The 16,748-nt window shown below is 34.2% G+C and overlaps 1 long non-coding RNA gene across 1 annotated transcript in view; it reads right to left on the bottom strand.

Moving 5' to 3' along the window:
- Positions 1-16,748, bottom strand: part of LOC143343681 (uncharacterized) — a 328,353-nt gene that overhangs the window by 23,504 nt on the left and 288,101 nt on the right. The window contains exon 4 of the long non-coding RNA XR_013079999.1: positions 9,813-9,851. This is a non-coding gene — a long non-coding RNA (uncharacterized LOC143343681). The remainder of the gene's footprint in view (positions 1-9,812; positions 9,852-16,748) is intronic.

Raw genomic sequence — 16,748 nt, 5'->3', positions numbered from 1 at the left:
CTTCGTTTTTGATATAGTTAATTTATCTAAATACTATATTTATTTTTGAACGATTGAAAATTTGTCGCACGATTTTGTTCGCACGTCTGATCAATATTCATTATTTCTACTTGTCCTGGTGGCCTGGTGTTACTTTGTTCCACTTAATGAATTTTTAAAGATTTTCTTGAAAACAAAGTGTTATATGGAGAAATTTTATTTTACATCTTCGACTTCATTTTTCACGTAGAATCATCCTCACTCTACACATTATATCATTATTTCTGGATCACTCATAAACGAGTCTGACCAACACTCATTATTTCTACTTGTCCTGGTGGCCTAATCTTACTTTGTTCCACTTAATGAATTTTTAAAGATTTTCTTGAAAACAAAGTGTCATATGGAAAAATTTTATTTTACATTTATAGTTTTATGTGTAGGTACAATTAAAGAACTTTTTTGTACATTTCTACACATTTTGAAGAAATTTTATAGAAACTTTCCTTTTGTTTTGTGTGTTAAGTTCTGAAGTTGAATAAATAACCATTCGTAATGTTTGCTTTCATTTATCTACGTCCAAATGCGAGGCCTTGGTATTACGTATCGCAGAATTATTTCAAATATTGAGGAAATCGATTCTTGGCAATTTTTCTTTTAATGTCATCTGAAGGTCACAGTGTAATAGATCGTTGAATTCGTCTCGACGTCGCCTACAATACTATGACGTTAAAAATACCTAGTTCTATTTGAAAATATAACAGTGACCTTAAGCTTGTATCAAAAATTAATTTCTCTTTAAATTTAAGCAGCTACAATTTCTTATCCGTTAAATATTGATTAACTTCGATACGAAACATTTTTTTATCAGTTTGAAAGTCACCCTGTATATTGTGCACTTATTCAGTAGGTTCTTTCGATCAATTGTTTACAATTTCATTGCTCTAAAAGATTGTTCTTCGATCAACAAACTATCTCTGCCTCTTCGAAACCTGCAGTTAGTTTCAAAATTATAGTCAAAGCGAAAGAAATATATCGCTCGGTGGATATTTCCTGTAACGCCCCCGTCGACAATGGATCGGAGGTTACAACGCTCGTTTCTGCGGCCTAAGTGAGGGTTCGTATGGCCCGCGGTAAAGAAATAAAATTCGCAGGTTAAAATTTCCTTTTATTAAAATTTATTTCCTTCCCAGGTTCGTTCTTTACGACTCAACGATGGTTTTCACGACGCTGGTACGAACTGGTACGTTGCTAGCCCTATAGAACGAGACAAATAAATATTGCAGAGTACAGATATTATATTAAACGAAACTGTGTGGTTTAAATAAATTTTCTTTATATACAGGGAAACTGAGACCAACGGATCTTGTATATCGAACGAAGGCCTTTAGACAAAAAGAACTACCGCACAATGTTGGCAAGAAAATATAAGTATCTCATTTCTGATTCAGGAATCGGTGAATATCGAGCGCCACCGACCACAGGTTAAAGAATTCCGCCATATATTTCAGGAAGGATTTTAGGGTCGACGTGTAATCAATATTTCGGCGACTCTGGTTAAAACGATTCTCCCAAATAATATTAAAAATTGCGATCTCCGTGGGACGTTAGAGATTGAATTAATTTTGGGAATAAAAAACGAACAGATATGTATATTTACTACCAACTTGTTTTCTTAATATTTTGTTATATATACCGTGTAAATAAGTCACTGATATATAATAAGCTAACACGATAACCTTTTGAATTAAGGTTGCAAGAAATAAGACTGACACGTGTCAAATATTTTTCAAGCGAAGTTTATTTCTAGTTTGTAACGTTGACGCGTACCGTAAATACGTAGTGTTAGTGAGTGCTGTTTATAATACTGTACCATAATACCACTACAATGAATGAAAATAGAGATTATTCAGAATTTATGTTCCGTCCACTTAATTTTGTTCACGACTGTACGTATTACCATGTCGTAGGATGAGAACCAACACAGTGACAAAACATTTGAATTTAAGAACCTCGCCCAAATCGATACAAACCAATATATTCCAATGGAAAATAACAATAATGCCCAAGAAACCAATATAATCATACCTAGAACTTCATATGCAAACGTTGTGAAACAAGAGTACACTGCAACCGAAGATCAAGCAATAATACTGCAATCAGTTGATGGTATTACCGTGAAAAAAATACGCTCGAGCAGTTGGGACCCAAAGCCATAAAATACTTGTCAAGGATTTGCAAAGGAAGAATCTGCATGTGTCTGGATAGTAAAGAAACAGTCAGAAGTCTCACATCGAAACACGAAACAATACTAATCAACAATGTGAGCATAAAAGTTTGCCCTATGATGTTACTAAACTCAGCAATCGAGAACATTTTCAGGAAAAACGATATTAAAGTATATTCAAAAATAACTCCACTAAAAGCAGGAAACGCAGATCCAGACCTGTCAAGTATGTTAAGTTTTAAAAGACAGGTTTACGTAAATCCGGACGATGCAAGAAATATACCTAGCTCTTTTCAAATCATAATAGATAACAAATCATACAGAACGTTTGCTAATACACAGCAGACTTATTTTGACCGTAATCAAGAGCGACACATTGCCAAGCAATGCTCATATAACGCAAATCCAAACGAAACTAGTACATAGGTTAATTGAAATCCAATTTAAACTTCATCCCATGTTAACGACCGCCCCAAAGAAGTAGAAATAATTAACTTAAATGCAATAGTATATCCAGAACCAGAAACACAAGAGGTGTATAACCGAACAGAGAAAACAACATCAGAAGAAGACAGCAGGAAACCAGTCAAATTGAGCGATTTAAATTTCAAGACTCCAGATTTAAAACCAACGAAAAAACTCCATAAACCCTCTGAACAAGCTATCAAGACATCAAAATGGCCCCCATCCCCCGCCTTCGCCCTTAACAAAATCGATGATATTACCAGCCAGAAAGTATATAGAAGACCAAGAATACAACCATATACTAAACTACCTTCAAATTGAAAGTTTTCCAGAAAATGCAATCATGGAGCACCATACCAAATAGAAATATCAAAAGAATATACGACCAGTACTCCAGCCTTGGCGCAAATGCTACAAAAAATTCTCTACTCAAAGAGCGAAGCCTAAAAAACAGAATGAGTCGACTGCAAAATAAGTTAACTCAAGATCCACAAAAAAAAGAACAAAATACAAACTGGTCATGAGAGATAGAAAGTGACTCTTTTTAAATATAAATGAGACATACCTAATGGAAAAAACCGAACCACCAACCTGTAACTTATGCAACAAAATCATAACGACCAATCACCTAACTATACGAATGTATAATAGAAGATACTACGTCCAAACACAAAAATACAATATATCATGAATTAAGAAAAGAAAAATAAATCAAAAATTAAAGAACATATATATAACTGTAATATCGGACGTACATCATTCTAAATTTTGTTACCCAATTTATAATAAATTGTATATCCTTCGTTGTTGGGTAGAATACATAGTTTTAAATATAAAAAAAAAAGAATTGTTCTTTGAAGTAAAAAACATATATGTATATGGGTTCTCAACGACTCAAATTAATATCCAAACAATAACAGTCCCTACATAAGATCCCCTAAATGCTGTTTCTGCATAACTGCATAACTATTTCTGCATAATTAGGCTTTTAGTATTTAATAGAGGTTTTAGGGAACACTTGAACAACTTCGTTTAATTGGTGTCTTTATTTCCCGCAAAGAAAATGTTTCTAACGATTGCAACGTTCGCCTCATAGATCGAAAAAAGCCTGCAAAACAGTTGTTTTTGATTTTCGTCTTACTTCGAGCTGTAAAATCACCTTCTGAGAGAAATACCATTAGTAACCGAACACCCAGTATATATTCGTCGCTCGACCATCGAATGTCCTGGTGTCTAAGACAGGATCTGCTAGGAAGCCTTAGTGATGAGAGTCCATTAGCAGGCTTAGGTCGAAACACACCCCTTCATCCCCTTCTTCCATCCTTTTCAATCTTACACCACTTTATACTTCGCCGTTCTATAATCTCAAATATTCAATGAGTTCTATGGGACCATTGAACTACTAAGATCCGTTTTTTAACTCAACTTTTCGCAAACACCTCGGGATACACTGATTTCGAAATCGTAAATTATAGAAACTTGAGCTTCCATTTGATAAAAAAAATCTATTATCTAAATTGTAATCGTTTCAAATGATTTCTTTGTTCAAGCTAAACGTGGTTTTAAAATGGTAGAAAATAAAATTCGTTTTGACCCTAAAAAAAAAAAGGGAACTAATTATACAAAATTTCCAGATATTTGTTAACGTAGCGGAAAATACAACATTGATTCGGTCTACCATGGTAAATGCAAGAAATAATTGCCAGAAATATTTTTCCCATTGTACGAGACAGGTGTCTCGTTCTGCGTTAATTATTTAAATTCTGTGAACGTGTTCGATAAAACCAACGTTCCGAATTCAACGATGAACCGTTCCGTTTGCAAATAAAATCGCGGCTTAAAACTCGGTGAAAAATGACGCTCGAAATTATTGACACGCGTTTATTGAAAATATTAAATACGAATAATATTCAGTTTCTTTGCGAGTGGTCTCGTGCTCTGCGTTTCTCACGCGCTCGGGAATGGTGCTTCAAGCATCGATCGATGTAGATTTATTCGACGACCGTGGGAGTCCATGTATCAATGAACTCGCTATACTGTGGTTTAACAATTCCATCAGTTGCAAACGTCTCCCTTTGAGGATCGAATACTTTCGTCGGTTATCTACCTTACGTATATCCTCATCGACTGTTTGCATACGTCAGCAAACAAATTGTTGCACGTAATGCGATCAAACCACTGAATTCGTTTTGACGTTTATCGTCAGGATTTTATTACAATATATACTGCCTCTTTCACGAGCAAATCAGCTTTCAATAACGACGATTCTGTTCCTGTCACTTTACGACAGCAATTTTTCTCATTTGGATTTTACGTTTCAATTACGATTGGTTCGGGAAAGGAAGAGTACCAAAAATTATCTGTCATTAATTTGCAACGAACTTTTGAATTGGATACAGGAAGAAAAGCAACTCTTCTCAAAACTGTATCTTAAGTATACATAAAATATAAATAAATGTATTACGATTTAAGTGTATGCAGTAGTAGCATGGAAAAAAAAAGACTAAGAGAAAAGTTGTTTAAACTGGTCTGGGAAATTGTTCGATTGGAATTCTACAGAAAACCTGGTATATGCAAAGACGTAGCCTTCTAGCTATTTTAAAGTTTTCTTTAAAAAAGAGAGTTGTATATTACATTAAGAAAGAAGTAGTTAGTAATTAACTTTTAAAAAAAATTCTGCTTACGCCCTTGGACAGATGTGAGGACAGAATACTTAAAATGTATTGCATCACCCGGAAAAGAATAACAGAAGTAGCAAACGTTGAAGAATTAATAAATTTTTTATTAACAATGTATATTTTTGATGCAGTAAAATTTAATTTGTACTGTATTTGGACGGTTTCCGGTCTCGACTGACCCGGGTGGTATTAATCGGAGTTTGAACTTTCCCGCGCGGACAATCGTCGATCGCGATGTAACACGGGAAGGAAGTTATTAATTTCGCGGGCAGTGGAATCACGGAAGCAATACCTCTTACTTTGTGCCTCGTTAATGTGCCCGCGGAGGAAGAAAACCGGGCAATCAAAAAGGAAATACAGAAAAGAAATCAGCGGGAGAGCCGAAGCCCGCATGGAAAATTCATACATCTCGTGCCTCTGTAGCCGACCACTTTACTGCTGTACGGCTCTTCCACCCCATTCCTTGCCCTCTTTTTCCTCTTTCTCGCTCCTCCCGATCGATAAGGGCTCAGTTTACCGGGATGCTTTTATCCAACAGCTGCATGCATGACATGAAGTCGTAAATAATAGCCCCCCTGAAAAAAAGGATTATCCCGATACACCGACCTGCAGGAGATTCATAATTAAAACCAGCGACACCTCTGCTGCTCGTGACCGTTAAACGCGATGCGATAACATTTTTCGGACGGGTATTTAACATTACTTGAATTAAAATGCAATAACAGTGATTTAAAAAACACTGGACGTACAATGCACGTACGTCTATTCGGTTTCTTAAGAATTTTGCAAATTCTTTTACACGTCTCTAGCTCCTTCCATGGGTATTTAAAATTAGGGGTAGTTTACCCCCTTGATAAAGATTACTGACGATAAGATCATTATCCATGCAGAAAATTTGGATAATTTTGTATAGAATTTTATTCCACCCAGTGGTTTAATATTCTTCGAACTAACAACAGAAACTTTTGTACCCCATCTTATGAAGTTTTAGGGTTTGGTTCACCCCTTATTAGTGATGGGAAGTCATAATTTGACATCGTACAGTAATTTATGTCTACTTTTTAAGCTTCCTAAGAATTTCGTAAATTCTTTTAAACGTCTGTAGCTTCTTCCATGGGTAATTAAAATTAGGGGTAGTTTACCCTTTTGATAAAGATTACTGACGATAAGATCATTATCCATGCAGAACATTTGGATAATTTTGTATAAAATTTTATTCCACCCAGTGGTTTAATATTCTTCGAGCTAACAAGAACTTTTGTACCCCATCTTATGAAGTTTTAGGGTTTGGTTCACCCCCTATTAGTGATGGGAAGTCATAATTTGACATCGTACAGTAATGTATGTCTACTTGTTAAGTTTCCTAAGAATTTTACAAATTTTTTAACACGTTTCTAGCTTCTTCCACGCAAATCAAGAAAATTCTTTTGAAGTTCCCATTGTACATTTATTTTCGAAAAATTCTGTTATAATAATCAGATTTCCTTGAAATTTTTCTAATCTTGTGTAAGATTTGACTGTTATAATTTATTAAAATACCCCTTCTGCTCGTCTTCTCTCGCCATTTAACTCTTTTAGATGATAAATAATTAAAAGAGAAATTAATATTTGAATACAACATTTCTAAATAAGACCCTATTTAATACTACTGCAAGTGACTTAAAAAACAGTGATTTAAAAAACACTGGTCGTAGAATAATTTATATCTACTTGGTAGGTTTCTTAAGAATTTTTAAAATTTTTTAACACGTTTCTAGCTTCTTCCACGCAAATCAAGAAAATTCTTTCCAAGCTCCTATTGCACATTTATTTTCGAAAAATTCTGTTTTATAATAATCGTGTGTAAGATTTGACTGTTATAATTTATTAAAATACCCCTTCTGCTCGTCTCCTCTCGCCTTTCAGCTCTTTTAGGTGATAAATAATTAAAACAGAAATTAATATTTGAATACAACGTTTCTAAATATGACCCTGTTTAATGTTACTGCAAGTTTATGTTACTCTCGCGGAAGTACGCAATTTTGAGGTATTTTCTGACTCGATGGAACATCGATATTTGATACATTTTGTGGATACAGTTCCTTCTCGTAAGAAAGAAAGCAATTTACTACCGACAAGTATAAAAGTTAGCTCGCTTCGAGCGCTTTGCCGCAGTTTCATTAATGCAGGATAAAAGTTTGTTAAGTTCGTTTTAAAGTTTCTTGCATATTTCCGAAAAAGAAATACCGCTTGCTTGCTCATATTTTCGACGAGTTAGATTAATTTCATCCGGATAGGATATATAGTACATAGGATAGTGTCAAATATGGGTACTCGACGAAAATCTGATACTTAAACATTGCAATTAAAATATTACAAGATACTTTCACAGAAACAAATTTTTTCTTCAAATTAAATGTTTAATTTTTTCATATGCAACAAATTCTTTCTTGACGTCTGCCAGAACGAGAAGAACCCCCTAAATTTTGTTATAGTTCTATTCTACATTCTCATTTATTCAAATAATTCCAGACTAAACCTGTTCGAATAATAATTTCAACATTTCCTAGCGTAATAATTTGAATCAAGTAAGTTTTATATTTTTATTTTGACATATTTCAATAATTGTACTCTCGGTACGAATAAAAAATTGCGATAAAAGTGTATTTATCCATTACTCGTTAAACAAAAATAAAAATTTGAATCGTGGACTGAAATAGTTCACAAGCAACAAAAGTTTGTCCAACGCGATTCAAATATCACGAATAAATTGTTATGCGTGGTATTTGTTATCTATCATTCGATTTCGTCCTTTAACGGACATTCAGGATTTATTTGTCGACAGATTTTATTTTAGAGGAAATTCATTGTCCCCTTAGGGTTTCTATTACCGGTACGTTTGTTCTATATATCGTGCACTCTATATTGTAAACCCATGTATGGTTGAAAAGGGACGCTGGGCCATGGACGGAACCTTGGATCGGATTTCCCAAACCACGGTGACCATGCATCGTTCCTGCATGGCCTATCTGGACGTCTGATGCTGCAGGATGGGCGGGCGCGATGCAGTGTTCGGAAATCCGCCCCATTCATGTCACTTAACGATTCGATTGGTTTTTCAAATCCTCCCACTTCGATTGTGCTCCTGCAGGGTATCTTGGCAAGAAAAAGGGAGCTCGCGAGTTTTTCCAGAAAAATCATTTGGACGCTGACGAGTCAAGAAACGATCGTAAACCTTGCAAGGGATGCAACTCCATTTTTCACTATTTTTTACTTCCGATATTTAACATATGTAAAAAAAAAAAAGAAAATCGTTTCTGATGTCCATTGAAACTGACGAATAGTTTCGTTTCAGATATTATTATCAATTGAATAAAAATTCTCCAAAAAAGGAATATTACGAATAAACGGATAGTAAATAGGATGGATCGTGTTTTTATTAATTACTGAGAAGAATATAAATAACGTATGAGAATGAAAAGGGTTAAAAGCTAAACTTTTAAGATTTTGAAGAAGATATATCGTCGTTCGTTACCGAGCAACTGATTTCAGTCAATCAAAACTGGGTTATACTTACAAGGAACAATGAAACTTTGCAGGATCGGGGAGCGTGGAAAAATAAAGGAAACGTAGTTCTTTAGCAGCCATAATTCGGGTTTAAGAGGCGAAACTACCCTCGAAAGTTTCGACTTCTGATGCTGACTACTCGAAGTATTGGGTGTACAGGAAAGAATTTTAGATAAATTCTATATATGATTTTTAACCAAAAATAATATAAAACGTAAATTACAAAATTTGAACGCGAACGTTTTGAGCAAACAAAACTTTAAACATAGTAATTCCAGTAAAATAATACACTGGTTGTAAATGAGACTATATTTTATCTTATTGATTTAAACAAAAATGAAAACGTATAATTTCCGAGGTAACCATTAAACGTTGAAACGTAGGAACGTCCACGCCATTAGAACAAAAATACGATCTCGGATTATTTGTCTCTTTTCCATCTAATGGCGTGCAACAATAGCCACTTGGTTTCATTACATCCATTGCATGACCAGCGTTGATTTAATAATTAATTAGTTCGTATGTTTCCTGGATCCATTTTACTCCGGGGCAAGGTCCGGCTAATTGAACGATTGATTGATTAATTTAATCACGTGAAGACTGTAATTTCTGTAATACCGTTATTACCGGGAATGCAAACAGTTAATCTCTCTATTGTGCTTGGATATATTCCGAGAGCACTTAGTAAAATGAATGCAATTGTTTCTAGCTACAATTTTTCACGATATCATCGAATTGTTATGTACAGAGTTTTTCAAAATAATTCATAGTATCATAGATGGTAATTCTCGTAATAATTTCTCGTCAAAAATTAAATGTAAGTGAAAAATGTACAAAGAAAATTTTCTGTGTTTTCTGTAACTAGGTTACGTTCGCAAAATAATTATAATAAAGTATTTTAAATAAATGAAACATACCAGAAGGTGTCCTGGCGCGTGGTCGAGTCCCAGGGAAATCTGGAACAAGAATTTTTACATTAATATTAATAAATAATGGTTAAGGTAGCTATAGAAATAGAATCTGAATAGTTGTAAAATATTTACATACTATTTATGGCACGATATACGTAGAACAACATGAATTAGTGGCAATGTAACACGAAATTATATAACCAAAACAGATTCTTGTAATTTCTATAAATATTAAGTATCAAATAAACGATAATAATGGTTTAAATGGTGAATTATAACTTATTTCTTAACACAATTTCAAATATTATAATTTGCCTTTCATTATTTTAACAGCAACGCATAAAAATTGAAAATTTTAGAACGATACTGTATAAATAGTGTACTTTTAAATAGCAAACATTTTTAAATAAAATGCACTGAATACACTCTCTATAAATAAATGAATTATCGTATAAAACTTTCACTTTGTGCGTGCTAGATGTTCGATTGAGCTGTTGCGTTGTCAATAAATAATGAATTTGATATTACATCAGAAATAGGAAACCGTGTTTTATGCACTGCAGCGACGTGGCAATCACGCAACATTTCAAGCCATAAAACTGCGATTGGAATTGATATCGCGAAAACGTTCGATGGCGGAGCCAATGAACCTAGTACTTATTTTAAATGAAAAATATTACACCGGTATATCGAAATAAAATAATAATAAATCAGGCTCTATCCACGTTGTAAAATACCTTGTCCCATGCGTTACTGTAATTAACACTGCCAAAGAAAATAAATTAGAAAATCTGGTAGTATAACTGTATTTCAGCTAAAATCAGTTAATTTATTGTCAAAGTAAATTTTAGTATTATGTCTACTTCGTTTTAAAATCCAAATAATTATAACAGAATGTGAGTCTTTTATAATCATATTTTATCAGGTGAAATGTGTTCTGTGACTAAATAAGCCCTAAATTTTTAACGCTATTCCTTTTAAACGCTAATTTTATAATAGTAAATTTTAATTAAAACATTGCAAATAGTTTGGTTTAATATGTTCTCCGTTTACAAACTATAAATATCCGGATCCTAATTACTACGAGCTTTGGAGTTTCATCCTATCTATTAATAGCGATCGATGTGTCGTAAAACCACGCAAAGTACATCTGCAAAGGGAATCCAGCGTGAATCCGCAGAACTTTAGGGTTTCCTAAATTATCTTGACTTTTGCATCGCTTCTGGATGACGTATCTGCACGCTGCATGTCGCATGACCGGTGCAAATGTCTCGAATGTCCCAAAATATCGCCTCAAAAAGTGGATTAACTATTCAATTCTCCCATTTTGGGGACAATATTTATGAAGAAGTTGTTTAAAGAAATACAAATAGATAGACTTTCAAAAAAACAATAAATTTGGCTTCTTAAAGCATTAGAGACTCTCAATAGATTTTGAGCCAATTTAATCTGTGACTTTCAAAACAATCAAGACGTATTATTATTTTAATTCGCTATACAGGCATTAATTATATTTTTTACAAAAAGAAGGACGTGTTGCAACATAACGAATGAATAGGGGAGAAAGTTTCCATGCATAATTACTTTCTATAGTTGTTATAGTTCTTTATGAAGTTCAAATTTTCCACGCAACACCTTTTTTTCTGTGTTTCAATGTACCAGAATTATGTTAGAAGCGTTTCTGTTGTGTCTTGTACGGCCATGTTTGTTGTATGATGCATCTTCATCACTGTGATTAGTAAAACTTGCTACTGAAGTTTGGCCAAACAGTTTAGCAACATCCTGCATAGAGACTGAACCAGTCTTGAATGAGAAATTAAGGGGATGTGGCTTGATATACATCCCTCGTAAACTTACAGCTTAGCGTACCGGTTGCGCCTTTCATTAATAATTACTTGCAGTTTTCCGTAACCTTAACCGATCATTTCCCAGAAGTACGCTGGCTGTTCACGTTTACCAACCCTTGTTTGTTCAATTTAATATAGGTTCACGTTACGCTTAGTTTGATTTAAGAATATTTTGTAATCGTACGATGACGTCAATGTGCTTCAAAGATAAATCGAAAAAATAATAATACACTTATTGACAGTAAATTTCCATATAAGTCTAGTTTGATTTTATTTACTTTCGTTTCAGAAAATATTCTCTAAATATGGTTTTTTAATTTTCCGTTTCTCATTTGCAATTTTTATTTTTGTGCATAGAACTTTCGTTTCCTTTGAAAAATACCTGAACTAGGAGAAGTCTAGAAAGGTGTAACGAAGATAATCTACACACGTTTCGTTATTAATATCTGTCTATCAATATGTTTTTCGTAATAATACTTTTTCTGCTTAACTGTAACTATACCCTGCATGCTCCGTCGCTAAAATAAGTCAGGAAAAAATGGATACACGTTATCGATGATACGTAGAAGTTGCTAAACGAGTATGTCAATCAAAGTCTGCGTCGCTGAAATTGAGTCGAGGGAAATATTACCTGTAAAATCATTATCCACTGTTTTAATATTACTTATATATATCACAATTTTGCACGTTACCATAGTTTCTTAAATCTCGTTAATATAAGAATCTTCATAGAAATTGTTATTTATTTTTAATTTTAAATTATATCTGTTTTATTATCGTATCACATTACGTTATTGGAATAATTATTATATTATACGAAACACGGACCATTTTTGTTGTCATAACGTTTGACATATATATACTGTCCTCGTTTCGAACCAATTTCCGAAAATTACATTTCGTATATCGCCACCGAAAGATTTATTTGTACCAAACAACGAGAGAACTTCACGGGGAATCGAATCGGACGTTTCAATTGCAGAAAACGCCAGGTCACTTCAAAGCGATCGGTATCGATCTTCCGCGAGTGTTGGCTTTATTATCGCCGTAAGCTCGACCCTCCCCCCCGTCGCGTCGCGAAACTTAGAAATATAAATTAACAGTCAGGCCACGTCGCGAGAATAAAAATAACAAGTTTCGAGCACGGAGGAAAAAGTTGGCGCCAGTTTTTGTCCATTAAGTCCTTCGCAGAACCCTGGAAGAATACTTCGGTGTGCTCGCGACCCAGTCTGCAAACTTGTCGAGAAGTTTCAGAGCGATTCTCTGTTGGCCTGATGTATGTATCACATCCAAAGGTGTTTTGTGTATAATAATTATCTTGTTTAAGGACCGTCGCATTGTATGGCAACTGCGAGCACTGCGAAGACAAACAGGGTCTTAAATTTAACGAGCAAGACTGGTCTGTTTATTACGATCGCTTCCAAGATTCTGAACTTCGAGGATTATTGCTGCCACGTTGCGTAATTATCTTGGCCTCTTTGTGCCAATTTCTGCGTTCTGTCGTCGATACGCGATTCTCAATTTTGGCCTGCTTCTAAGCATAATAAAGATATTGCTCGCGGAGTCGATTAACCGAACCTCCACGAAAGCGTAGAAAACTTAAGTTTAAAAAATTAAGAGTACAAAAAAATCGACCGCTGAAAAGTTGGAAGGATGCACAAATTTTAAAGCTGTACGAGAATTTTATTTGGACAATTAAAGTTCTACTGTATCCGTTATATTGATATTTATTGTCAATTAATTATTAGGCTGTTCGGCCACACCGGGAAAAAATTTTTACGAGAGATTCTAGAAGCCAAAATAAGACGAAAATCAAGAATACCAATTTTTTGATTAAAGCTTCGTTAAGAAGTTATTAACAAAATTATCGTTAGAAATTATGAATAAAATTTGTCCACCTTCTCGAATTTTTTTCTAGAAAGTGGGTAGGATTTCGGGGGTGTGTCTATTGACCAAAAATGATTGTAATTCATCCCTGGAACTAAATATAATTTTTTTAGTATGATTTGAAATCTTTTAATTTCGTCTAAAAATTTCAGTACCTACTCGAATTTTTTTCTCGAAAGTGGATAGGATTCCGGGGGCATGTCTATTGACCAAAAATGATTGTAATTGACCCCTGCAATAGAAAATAATTTTTCTAGGACGATTTGAAATTTTTTGATTTAATTTTTTAATAACTTTTTAACGAAGCCTCAATGAAGAAATTGATATTCTTGATTTTCGTCTTATTTTGACCACTGCAATCTCCCATTCCAATTTTTCGCAGGGGTGGCCGAACACCCTGTATATTAAATCAACCTTAAAGTTATTTCCCACACGATTACACAAAATTTGTTGAGAATGCAACAGTGAATTAATGATTAAACCTTTTGGAAAATTGTAAAACAAATAGTTTGTAGGTTTTGAATTATACGTAGTCGTCGACGACGAAATTGGTGCAAACGTAGCGTGAACTGAGTGTTTTTAAGGCTTCACACACGTGAGGTGTTGGTTGATACAGCGGAGCAACGACCTTACGTAACAAGAGTCAAGCGACTTTGAAGTTTTTATAACCCATAATGGTGCATCGAGGAACGATAAGGCTAACGAACATTTTTAAAGACAGTTTTAGGGAGTAATCAAATCATTAGTTACACGCGCTAAAAACGTTTAAAGTATTCCTAGTTTAACAAAGTTTCGAGGGTGAAATATACTCAAACAAATTTTTTAGACTATAAAAAAACGTTTTATATTTCGTGTTTTGTATAAAGTTATTTTGTTCGAAATGATTGTTTTTAATTAATACTAAACCTACCGCAACCGGTCAAATGACCGGTTAAATGATTTATATTTTCTTGTAAAAAAACTGGTCAAAATTTGGTACCAAATTCTGGTTAGCTTCCGATGTAAATAGGAAATATATGTATAGTAAATACGAAAGGAGAGAATCTACAGTTTCCACTGTCTTAGAACAGTCAAACAACGCGTATTAAAAATAGTTCAATTTTAGACGCATACAGTTTCGAAATTACTAATGTTTTATTAATAATTGATGGATTGTTAGAAGCGGCAAAGCCTCCCCTTCAAAATGGTTTTTGGTTTTTGTCGATCCGACCTTCCGTTTCGGAGATATCGTAATTTATGTAAAAGGTAATTTTTTTAATTCGACCACGATCTCGCTCAGCGCCTCAGAAAGGCCTATTAATGCGTATTAAAAATCATAAAACTTTAGACGCGTGCAGTTCCAAAACTATTAGTGTTTTATTAATAATTGATGCATTGTTAGCAGCGGCAAAGCCTCCCCTTTAAAATGGCTTTTTGTTTTTGTCGATCCGACTTTCCGTTTCGGAGATATCGTAATTTATGTAAAAGGTAATTTTTTTAATTCGACCACGATCTCGCTCAGCGCCTTAGAAAGGCCTATTAACGCGTATTAAAAATCATAAAACTTTAAACGCGTGCAGTTCCAAAACTATTAGTGTTTTATTAATAATTGATGCATTGTTAGCAGCGGCAAAGCCTCCCCTTTAAAATGGCTTTTTGTTTTTGTCGATCCGACCTTCCGTTTCGGAGATATCGTAATTTATGTAAATGGTAATTTTTCTTAATTCGACTATCGCTGTCTTCGTCTAGCGGAGTCGGACCTCCTTGTCGCACGTGCGTGGTGCTGACCTACCCCGCGTACGCGACTGTCGTGACCTAGTGCGGCGTAGTATTTCCAAGAATTTACTACGCGCTACTATCTACGCGCGCGGGGGATGAATGAACTCGCGCGAGCGCTTCAAAAACGTAAACAAACCCTATCTCCGAAACTAGCCACTGCATCGACTTGAAATTAAAATCGCTATATCTCCGGAACTAATAAAGCTATCGCCTCGCACGAACGCTCATTTTAAAGAGCATTTCATCCTCTATCTAATGACCATATCACCTACTATAATTTTTGCTATCTTCTATGTTTATTTTGAAATTTACTTTGACGCTACATACCCAAAAAAGTTTCAGCAATTCCTACTGATCGTACGACTATCGTACGATAAAACTGGACTATAAATTGTTTATTTAATTGAAAATGAATTTAAATACAGGATACTTGCGCAATTACTAGCCAGTACTTTTTCTTAAATAGTTGTTTTCTCTAGAACTAATTACGGTACCGACTTGGAACAAAATTCGTTTTCAAAAACATTTTATCTTCTATCCGATGAAAATTAAAAAATTTTTTAACATAAAATAGAAGATTATCTTACGAGTAAACATCAAAACACAACTTTCTATGGATATGATGGAAAAATTAGAAGTACGTTGTCTCGTAAAAGAGAAAAAGAAAGACTAGTCATTTTACCGGTTATGCTAGGAATGGGTATACATGAAGTGCCGGTAGGTTTAGTGTTAAATTTACTATTTGATAACCTTTGAACCTGAATTTCAATTTTTTCATCATAGAATGAATTTTTTGTTTCAACTTTAATGATATCACGATAATAATAATGATTCTTTTCATTTTTTTCAGCATAAATTTAACGCTATTACTGTAAAATTTAATAAATATGGGTTAAGGACTCGAGTAACATATCCCTGCATTATATATGATGGCGTGTCGCGAACCTTCAGTTGGTCGGGCGTATATTTCCTAACGTTTGAGAAAGCGTTCTCTTAAAAGTGAAAGACAACTGTGTACCAACCTAGAGACACGCCAGAACACCGCCTTGACAGGCAGGGCGTACGCCAACCATAAATCAAGAGGTTTCACAGCCCGCCATTATTAAACATTTACTTCTTTTATCCAACATGTTGCTCTTTTATTTTACTTTTATTTTACTGGTTTTTACTTTCACTTCACAAATTCTTCTTTCTTCGTACCTATATATCGCTCCAACGCCTTTTCACACCTGTCGAAAATTTTAACTAACTAATCTCAGATTGTAAAACCAACTTGATACAATAATGGAAAAATTGCTTGGTCTCAATCTCATAATAAAGAAATAAATATCCCAAGATAATTCTTTATACTTTTATCGTTCAGCTCCAAAGTATTCCTATTTTTAATTTAACCCATTTCTGGTAATTTTAAACAACGAGAACAGACTTTCGACCGTTTAAAAATTGTTCA

This window comes from Colletes latitarsis, chromosome 7 (genome assembly GCF_051014445.1).
Source record: "Colletes latitarsis isolate SP2378_abdomen chromosome 7, iyColLati1, whole genome shotgun sequence".
NCBI lineage: Eukaryota > Metazoa > Arthropoda > Insecta > Hymenoptera > Colletidae > Colletes > Colletes latitarsis.
This window is presented reverse-complemented; position numbering and strand designations above follow the sequence as displayed.